Source organism: Hypanus sabinus, assembly GCF_030144855.1.
Source record: "Hypanus sabinus isolate sHypSab1 chromosome 24 unlocalized genomic scaffold, sHypSab1.hap1 SUPER_24_unloc_8, whole genome shotgun sequence".
Taxonomy (NCBI): domain Eukaryota; kingdom Metazoa; phylum Chordata; class Chondrichthyes; order Myliobatiformes; family Dasyatidae; genus Hypanus; species Hypanus sabinus.
Genome location: NW_026778951.1, coordinates 141,228 through 150,996, shown reverse-complemented (window position 1 = coordinate 150,996; position 9,769 = coordinate 141,228).

Below are 9,769 nucleotides of genomic sequence, written 5' to 3'. Positions count from 1 at the left end.
TTGCAGTCTGCTATCTTTTAAGAGCTCTATCTGACTCTTTCTTGAAAGCATCCAGAGAATTGGCTTCCTCTGCCTTCTGAGGCAGAGCGTTCCACAGATCCACAACTCTCTGGGTCAAAAGGTTTTTCCTCAACTCCGTTCTAAATGGCCTACCCCTTAATCTTAAACTGTGGCCTCTGGTTCTAGACTCCCCCAACCTCGGGAACATGTTTCCTGCCTCTAGCATGTCCAATCCCTTAACGAAGTACTCCTGCCCCAACTAGTCCATTCTTACAACTACAAGTGGACTATATTACTTTACTGAAGTGCCGAGGATATTCAGATGTTAGTGACAGTGGACTAATTTTCAAGATAGGTGGAAGCCATCCCAGCAGGAAAAGCCACTGCCATGTAACAGCCGAAACTCTGATTCAGGACCATATTCCTCAATGGGGATTGCCATGCCACATCGACTCTGACCAAGGAACACAATTCACTGGAAATGTTTGCCAATAATTAAGTCAACTGATGAACATTGTCTTTTCATTGTCCACATCCTCCAGAGTCATGAGGACAAGCTGAAAGAAAGAATGGCATTCTAACAACGGCTGACTAAGTAGCTTGAGGAAGGTGTACCGTGGCCTACAGCTCTTCCTTTGGTTTTATGTGCCATCAGAACAACCCCAAACAAAATGGAGTCCATTTGAAGTGATGATGGGGCAACCTATATCACTACCGGGAGCTTTTGATTTCAAAGAGGCTGATATACGGTATGTGTTATTGCAAGTACATTTATTATCAAAGAATATATAAATTATACAAGTAATCCACAAAAATGCAAAATGCATTTTACACAAAATGCTGACTCAGAAGACCAGATAGAACCTATGGGTAAGTGGTCATTTTGGGCATCAAGACTGGAGGGGAAAAAAAAAGGAGTCAGTGGAGTAGGTGTGGAAATGGGAGGAAGAAACACAATTGCAATTCCATTGATGGTCTTTCATGCTCAGATCCTGCTGCTGCACCCAGTCGGAATCCGCACACCCGGCTCTGCCCAACATTGTTTAATTTTATAAGTGAAACCAGGAGGAGGGGAGGGGTGAAGTTAAGAGTTGGGAACTTGATTGGTGAAGGAGACACAGGGCTGGAGAAGTGGGGGCATGATAGGAGAGACAGAAGGCCATGGAAGAAATAAAAGGGGAAAGAGCACCAGAGGGCAGGCAAGGAGATAAGGTGAGAGAGGGAAAAGGGGATGGGGAATGGCAAAGGGGTGGAGCGGACGCATTCCCAGAAGTTCGAGAAATTGCTGTTCATCCCATCAGGTTGGAGACTACCCAGTTGATAAGGGGTTGCTCCTCCAGCCTGATTGTGGCCTCATCGTGACAGTAGAGGAGGCCATGGACTGACATGTCGGAATGGGAATGGGATGTGGAATTAAAATGGGGGGCCACTGGGAGATCCCATTTTTTCTGACGGATGGAGCGTACATGCTCAATGAAGTGGTCTCCCAATCTACGTTGGGTCTCATCAATATACAGATGGCAACTCCAGAAGCACCGGATATAGTAGGTAATCCCAACAGACTCACAGGTGAAGTGTCGCCTCACCTGGAAGGACTGTTTAGGGCCCTGAATGGTAGTGGGAGGAGGTGTAGGAGTGGAGTAGCACTTGATCAGTTTTCAAGGATAAGTGCTAGGAGGGAGATCAGTGGGGAGGTACAAATGGACAAGAGAGTTGCACAGGGATCCCTGTGGAAAGCAGCAGTTGGTAAGGGGTTTGAGGAAAGATGTGTTTGATGGTAGGATCCCGCTGGAGATGGTGGAAGTTATGGAGAATTATGTGCTGGATGGAGACCAGTGGGGTGGTAAGTGAGGACAAGAGGGACCCTATCTCTGGTGGGGTGGTGGGAGGATGAATTGAATTGAATTGAGTTGAATTAACTTTATTACTTCAAAGGTTTCAAATGTACATTTAATGTCAGAGAAATGTATACAATATACATCCTGAAATTCTTTTTCTTCGCAACCATCCATGAAAACAGAGGAGTGCCCCAAAGAATGAATGACAGTTAAATGTTAGAACCCCAAAGCCCCCACAGCTCCCCTCCCACACAGGCAGCAGCAAAGCAACGATCCCCCCTCCCGCACCAGCAAAAAAAGCATCGACACTCCCACCAAGCATCGACACAGATTTGCAGTATCTGGAAGACTGCTCGTTCACCTGGTAATTCAACATTCCACAGGCTCTCTCTCTCCCTAATAAGGGAAAAAGAGGTGTCTCCGTTTCACAGCAAGAGGGGAGACATAACAAACAACTCACTGATTTACGATGTTAAAAGTCTGTTGTGTGGCTTTTTCCGAGCTCTGTTCCCAAAGAACTCGGGTCTCTGGGCAGACGGCCAGCAGCCTGCTTGCTGCTTTCGATCTCCCGTCTCCCACGACACACCGATTTCCTGCAGAGGCACTGATCTCGAGTCTGCCCACCTCTAGAGTTACGAAATCCTGGAACCCTAAGGGTGCCCTAGGCCGTGTCCTTCGTATGTTGAATAGCGGCCAGTCGTGAGACACCGAGAGTGGGTCCCATTCCCACAAAGTCAGTGTGTAACTCAAGGTCAGGGTCTTCAAAAGAACCGTGGAAGGGAAAAATAGAGATATTAAAGTTAGAAATAGAACTGTTTACAAAGATGTGAGCAAAGGAGTTTCTGTTAGGCACCTTCATCCTCCTGAGCTCCACCCTACTCGCATCCTTATGAGGAGTGAAAATAGAAACCCTACAGCACAATACAGGCCCTTCAGCCCACAAAGTTGTGCCGAACATGTCCCTACCTTGGAAATTACTAGGCTTACCCATAGCCCTCTATTTTTACTAAACTCCTTGTACCTATCCAAAAGCCTCTTAAAAGACCCTATCATTATCCGCTTCTAGCACCATTGCCGTCAGCCCATTCCACACACTCACTACTCTCTGAGTAAAAAGCTTCCCCTGTCATCTCCTCTGTACCTACGCCCCAGCATCTTAAAACTGTGTCCTCTTGTGGCAACCATTTCAGCCCTGGGAAAAAGCCTCTGACTATCCACATGATCAATGCCTCTGATCATCTTGTACATCTCTATCAGGTCACCTCTCATTCTCCATCACTCCAAGGAGAAAAGGCCGAGTTCACTCAACCTGTTTTCATAAGGCATGCTCCCCAATCCAGGCAACATTGTCGTAAATCTCCTCTGCACCCTTTCTATGGCTTCCACATCCTTCCTGTGGTGAGGCGACCAGAACTGAGCACAGTACTCCAAGTGGGGTCTGACCAGGGTCCTATATAGCTGCAACATTACCTCTGGGCTCCTAAATTCAGTTCCACGATTGATGAAGCCCAATACACCGTATGCTTTCTTAATCACAAAGTCAACCTGCGCAGCTGCTGTGAGTGTCCTATGGACTCGGACCCCAAGATCCCTCTGATCCTCCCACACTGCCAGGAGTCTTACCATTAATACTATATTCTGCCATCATATTTGATCTACCAAAATGAACCACTTCACACTTAGCTGGGCTGTCTAGTAATATAACTGATAACTTATCTGGTAACATAAAATCTTTATGTTATGTGTTTGTCTAAATGTGCAACGTGCAATTTATAATAGTATGTACAACAGGATAGTCAATATGACGGAGAAATTCAGTTGCATCAGCATGAATTGTCTGAAGGCTTGGTTGAAGAAGTTGTCCTGGAGCCTGTTGGTCCTAGGTTTTATGCTGCACTACCATTTCCTGGATGATAGCAACTGGAACGGTTTGTGGTTGGAGTGACTTGGGTCCCCAATGATCCTTAGGGCCCTTTTTACACACCTGTCCTTGTAAACGTCTTTCTACAGATGCGCTGGGCTGTCCGCACCACTCTCTGCAGAGTTTTGCAATTGAGAGAAGTACAATTTCCCATACCAGGTAGTGATGCAGCCAGTCAGGATGCTCTCAATTGTACCCCTGTAGAAAGTCCTCAGGATTTGGGGGCCCACACCACCCCAGATCCATTGCTGTAAATAGGGGCTAGCCTGTCTCCATTCCTCATGTAGTCCACAACCAACTCCTTTGTTTTTGCGACACTGTCAGGGTGATGTAGACTGCTTCATTATTGTTTGAGAAGAGACCAATCAGTGTAGTATCGTCAGCAAATTTAATTAGCAGTCATGCCATCAGGTTGGAGTCAACCCAGATGGAATATAAGGTGTTGCTCCTCCAACCTGAGTGTGGCATCATCGTGACTAGAGGAGGCCATGGACTGACATATGGGAACGGGACGTGGAATTAAAATGGGGTGAGGGCAGATGTGCGCAAAATGGAAGAGATATGCTTGAGGGCAGTGTTGATGGTGGAGGAAAGGAATCCTCTTTCTTTGAAAAAGGAGAACATTTCCTTTGTTCTGGAATGATAAATCTCCTTGGAGCACATGCAGCAGAGACAAAGGAATTGCAAGAAGGTGATGGCATTTTACAAATAATTCCTGTATTGCTGTTGGCTCTTATGTTAAGCTTCACTTGCGGCCCCTTGTCAAAACCCTTCTGAAAATCCAAATGTTATGTCATCTAAGAATTCAGTTAACAGGTAACCTGTAGGACAGTGCTGGTGAAGCCCAGTGACTACTTATTGTCAGCCAAAAAAAACAAAGGATACAACTAAATACTACTGAAAGTTTTACTTATAAGAATTATTGTAAGTGAACAGTGCAAAGAATGGAGAGGCGAGCAAAAGTGAGGCTGAGTCATGCAGGTGCAAGGCAAAGTCGGAGAGGAGGAGAGGCAGCTCTGAGGCCTGTCCACCTGATCCACGGACGAGGTTTGGTCAATCTAAGTGCCAGGTCGATTTGGAAAGGCCAAAGGAACATCGACTGTTTGCTTTTTTTCATAGGTGCGGCCTCCAACATTCTGTGCGTGTTGCTTTGGATTTCCAACAGGTGCAGACTTCCCTGTGTTGATTTCCTTAATTGTACAATTTGTTTATGTTTCTCTCTGACTGCCTTCTTTCTTTACGGGTTCTTCTGGGGTTCATTGCTTTATGGCTGCCTGCAGTGGGACCAATCTCTAGCTTATAAATTTGATAAGATAATAAATGTACTTCAAATTTAAATTTGTCAGACAAAATTTCCCCTTTGGAAATCCATGAACACTTCGGCCAATTTTCTCACATGCTTCCAAGTAGTCTGAAACCTCATCCTTAATAATACTTTCCAACCACTGAAGTCAGGCTAACTGTCCTACAATTTATTTCCTTCTGCCTCCCTCACTTCCTAGAGTGCAGTAAGATTAGCAATTCTCTAATCGATAAGACCGTAAGACATAGGAGCGGAATTAACTCACTCAACCCATCGCGTCTGCTTCAACGTTCCGTTATGGCTGATCCTGGATCACACTAATCTCCATACTCCTGCCTCCTCGCCATATCCTTTGATGCCCTGACCAATCAGGAAACATGCCCATGGATTTGGCCTCCACTGCAGTCAGTGGCTGAGCATGCCACAAATTTACTACGCTCTAGCTAAAAAAAATTCCTCCTTACCTCTGTTCTAAAACAGTACTCCTCAATTCTGAGGCTGTGTCCTCTAATTCTAGATACCCCCACCATAGGAAACATCTTCTCCTCAGCCACCCTATCTAGTCCCCTCAACATTCAATGAGATTCTTCCCCCCCCCCCCACCAATTCTTCTAAATTCCAGTGAGTACAGGCCCAAAGCTTCCAAACACTCCTCATATGTTAACCCCTTCATTCTCGGAGTCATCTTTGTGAACGTCCTCTGGACTCCCTCCAATGACAACATATCTTTTCTGGGATATGGGGCCCAAAACTGTTCATAATCTCCATGTGGCCTGACAAGTGTCTTAAAAATGCTGAGCATTATCTCATTGCTTTTATATTCTATTCCCCTTGAAATAAATGCCAACATTGCATTTGCCTTCTTTAACACAGACTCAACCGTAAATTAGTCTCCTGGGAGTCTTGCACAAGGGTTCCTAAGTCCCTCTGCACCTCTGATGTTTGAGTTTTCTCCCCATTTGGATAACGCTCTTTTACGCTCTTCTATTGCCTCTTTTACCAAAATGAATTATCCTACATTTTCCAACACTATATTCCACCTGCCACTTTTTTGCACATTCTTCCAATTTGTTGGTCCTGCTGCAATCCCGTTGTCTACTCAGCACTACATACCCCTCCCACCTGTCTTCGTATCAGCCACAAAGCCATCAATTCCACTATGTAAATCACTGACAGTGTGAAAAGAGGCGGTCCCAATACTGACCCCTGAGGAACACCTCTTCTGGGGCAGGTGTGACCTGTACAAAAAGGGTGGGAGGGTTGCACTTGAATCTGAGGGGGACGAATATCCTGGTGGGGAGGTTTGCTAATGTTTTTAGGGAGGGTTTAAACTAGATTCGCAGGGGGTGGAAACTGAAGTGAAGAGCTAGAGGTTGGGGAGGTTGGAGCACAAGTAGGGACAGTTTGTAGGGAGTTTGTGAGGAAGGATAGGCAGATGTTAGAGCGAAGATGGTTTGAGATGTGTTTATTTTAATGCAAGGAGTACCATAAACAAGGTGGACGAACTTAAAGCATGGATCAATACGTGGAACTGTGATGTTGTGGCCGTTACAGAGACTTGGACATCTCAGGAGCAGGAATGGCTGCTGAGTGTGCCGGGCTTCAGATGTTTCAAAAAGGACAGGGAGGGAGCAAAAGAGGTGGGGACATGGTATTGCTAATTAGAGATAGTGTCATGGCTGCAGAAAGGGAGGAAGTCATGGAGGGATTGTCCACTGAGTCATTGTTGGTGGAATTCAGAAGTAGGAAAGGGAAATTACTGGGTGTTTTTTATAGACTCAATAGTAACAGGGATGTTAAGGATGCAGATTCTGGGATGATGCAATAATAACAGGGTTGTTGTGATGGGTGATTTTAACTTTCCTAATATTGACTGGCATCTCCTTAGTGCAGGGGATTAAGAAGGAGTGGAGTTTGTTAGGTGTGTTTGGGAAGTTTTCCTGATGCAATATGTAGATAAGCCACTAGAGGGGAGGCTGAACTTGATCTGGTATTGGAAAATGGTCAGCTGTCAGATCTCTCAGTCAGAGAGCATTTTGGAGATGGTGACCACAAGATTATCTCATTCGCCACAGAGCTGGAGAGGGATAGGAGCAGACAATTTGGGAAACATTTAATGGGGGTAGGGGGAAATATGATGCTATCAGGCAGGAATGAGAGCATAAATTGGGAGCCGCTGTTCTCAGGGAAATGCACGGCAGAAATGTGGCAAATGTTCTGGGAACATTTCCATGGAGTTCTGCACAGGTATGTTCCATTGAGGCAGGGAAAGGATGATAGAGTTAAAGAACCATCGTGTACAAGGTATGTATAAAATCTAGTTCAGAATGAAAGAAAAGTTAAAAAACTGTTAGAGCTCTAGAACATTACAAGGTTGCTCGGAAGGAGCTTAAGAATGGAATTACGAGAGTCAGCAGGGGCCAAGAGAAGGCCTTGGTGAGCAAGAGTAAAGAAAACCCCAAGGCATTCTACAAGTATGGGAAGAGGAAGCGCGCGAAAGATCTAAGAATAGGGCCAATCAGGTATAATAGTGGAAACGCGTGCATGGAGACGAAGGAGATAGCAGAGGTACTCAAATTAATATTGCTTCAGTATTCACCAGGGAAAAAGACCTTGGCAATTGTGGTGATGGCTTACAGCGGACTGAAACACTTGAGCATATAGACATTAAGAAAGAGGATTTGCTGGAGCTTTTGAAAAGCATTAGATAAGTCACTGGGACCGGATGAGATATACCCCAAGATGAGATATACTGGGAAGCGAGGGAGGAGAACGCTGAGCCTCCTGAGATGATCAAGAGATCTTGAGATGATCATCATCAATGGGGACGGGAGAAGTACTAGAGGATTGGAGGGTTGCAAATGTTGTTCCCTTGTTCAAGAGAGGGAGTAGAGATAACCCAGGAAATTATAGATCAGTGAGACCGACTTCAGTCATGAGCAAGTTGTTGGAGAAGATCCTGAGAGGCAGGAATTATGAGCATTTGGAGAGGCATAATCTGATTAGGGATAGTCAGAATGGTTTTGTCAAGGGCAGGTCTTGCCTTACGAGCCTGATCGACTTCTTTGAGGATGTAACAAAATACATTGATGAAGGTAGAGCAGTGGATGTAGTGTGTTACGAACCCCGTAACTGGGTCACTTACCAGCAAAGATAGAGAGGTCCGTTGAAGTCTGATGGTACTATTTTTAACAGTATTTATTGATAAAGAGACACAAAAATAAGATCAATGCAATCATACAGGTAATATACGTCATCAATGCTAAATCTAAAAGTGTGGGTATAATAATAATCAATAAGAAATAGCTCTATCGTTGTCTAGGGGATAATGTATTGTCCGATGGAAATATAAAAGTCACTGTTAGTTCGTTCAAGCTGCAGCGTTTTTGGGGTTGAGAGAGAGACGGGTTAAACTTGCCCAGTTCTTTTATGATGCCAATCCTTCGAGTCTCTTGGGAGTTGGTTTCCCCGTCGTTAGCTAAAAGCCAGTCTCCCGTGGTGAAAGCCACTGGTTCCAGGGCAAATGGAACCGAACGCACATGGCCTCCTCCCTACGGGCTTCCGCTATTACGGGATCGCTAGCATTTCTTCTGGTGCGTCTGAGGGGCTGTTCTCTCTTTTATCCTGACTCACAGGGTTGCAGATGTCAATCAGGTTGGGGGTGATGCAATCCCTCCCTCAACCAGCCCACTTTGCCTGAGGGCTTCCACGTAGCACAGTATTGCAATACACAAGTTCGTCTTCAGGAGACTATGGCCATGTCCCGTAGCTTTATATCGCCGGGGGGATCGAGACATTCCGCACGTGTCTCTCTCATTTCCTGGGTCTCCTGACCCAAATCAATAGTGATCTTGCAATTCTCCCAAAGGAGGGGGCTACCCCACACCCTTCGGCCCCTCAGAGCTGTGGTACATGCATAACACCCCCTTTCTTCAAAGCATTTTCACCAGTGGTGAAACGAAGTAGTACAGAGTCTTACAGGATTTTAGAATCTTAACACAATACAAAAGCTTTTCCTTTTCACTACAGAGTAATACAGTTATACATTCAATTCAGCATCTAAACAGTTAACGATTACAGTATCACTTCCTTTAATATCTTAACATCTTGTACCTTACTAAAGTCTTGTAGCATCAGACAAATTGAATAACCACCTATTTTTATTTCTTCCCTTCAGCAAACAAAAACTAAGGAATTGTGATCTTAGCTTACGGGTATCTACAAAAGTTCATGCAAATACTAATCTTTCTGTTGCTTTAAAACTTAACAGGCAGGCTTCCATGGGGTTGTCTTTATTATTCACATGCTTTGTCGAAATCCCATAAAACCGGCTTTTGCTATTTAACAACGGCGTCCCCATTAACCGTCGCCTCTTTTCCAGTTAGTTCCCATGTGGGGAGCTTGGGTACCCTGGTGAAATAGGCTTTCGCCCGCTTCTTTCATAGGAATTATTTTATCAACACAGTGTCCCAAACTTAGACCATCTTCTGAATTTCCACCCAATTCTTTAATTTTACACAGGTTGCTAGTCCTCTCTTCAGGACCCTTCAGGCTATTAGCTTTCAGTTCGAACTCTTTGTTCAAGCAGCATTTCAAATTCTGCCTTTTCACACCACACTCTGGAATAACAATAGCATGGGGGGCCCCATCATCTTCCAACTTAATCTGTAAGCGATCTGCAGGTTTTAAATTTTCTTCATTCGATTT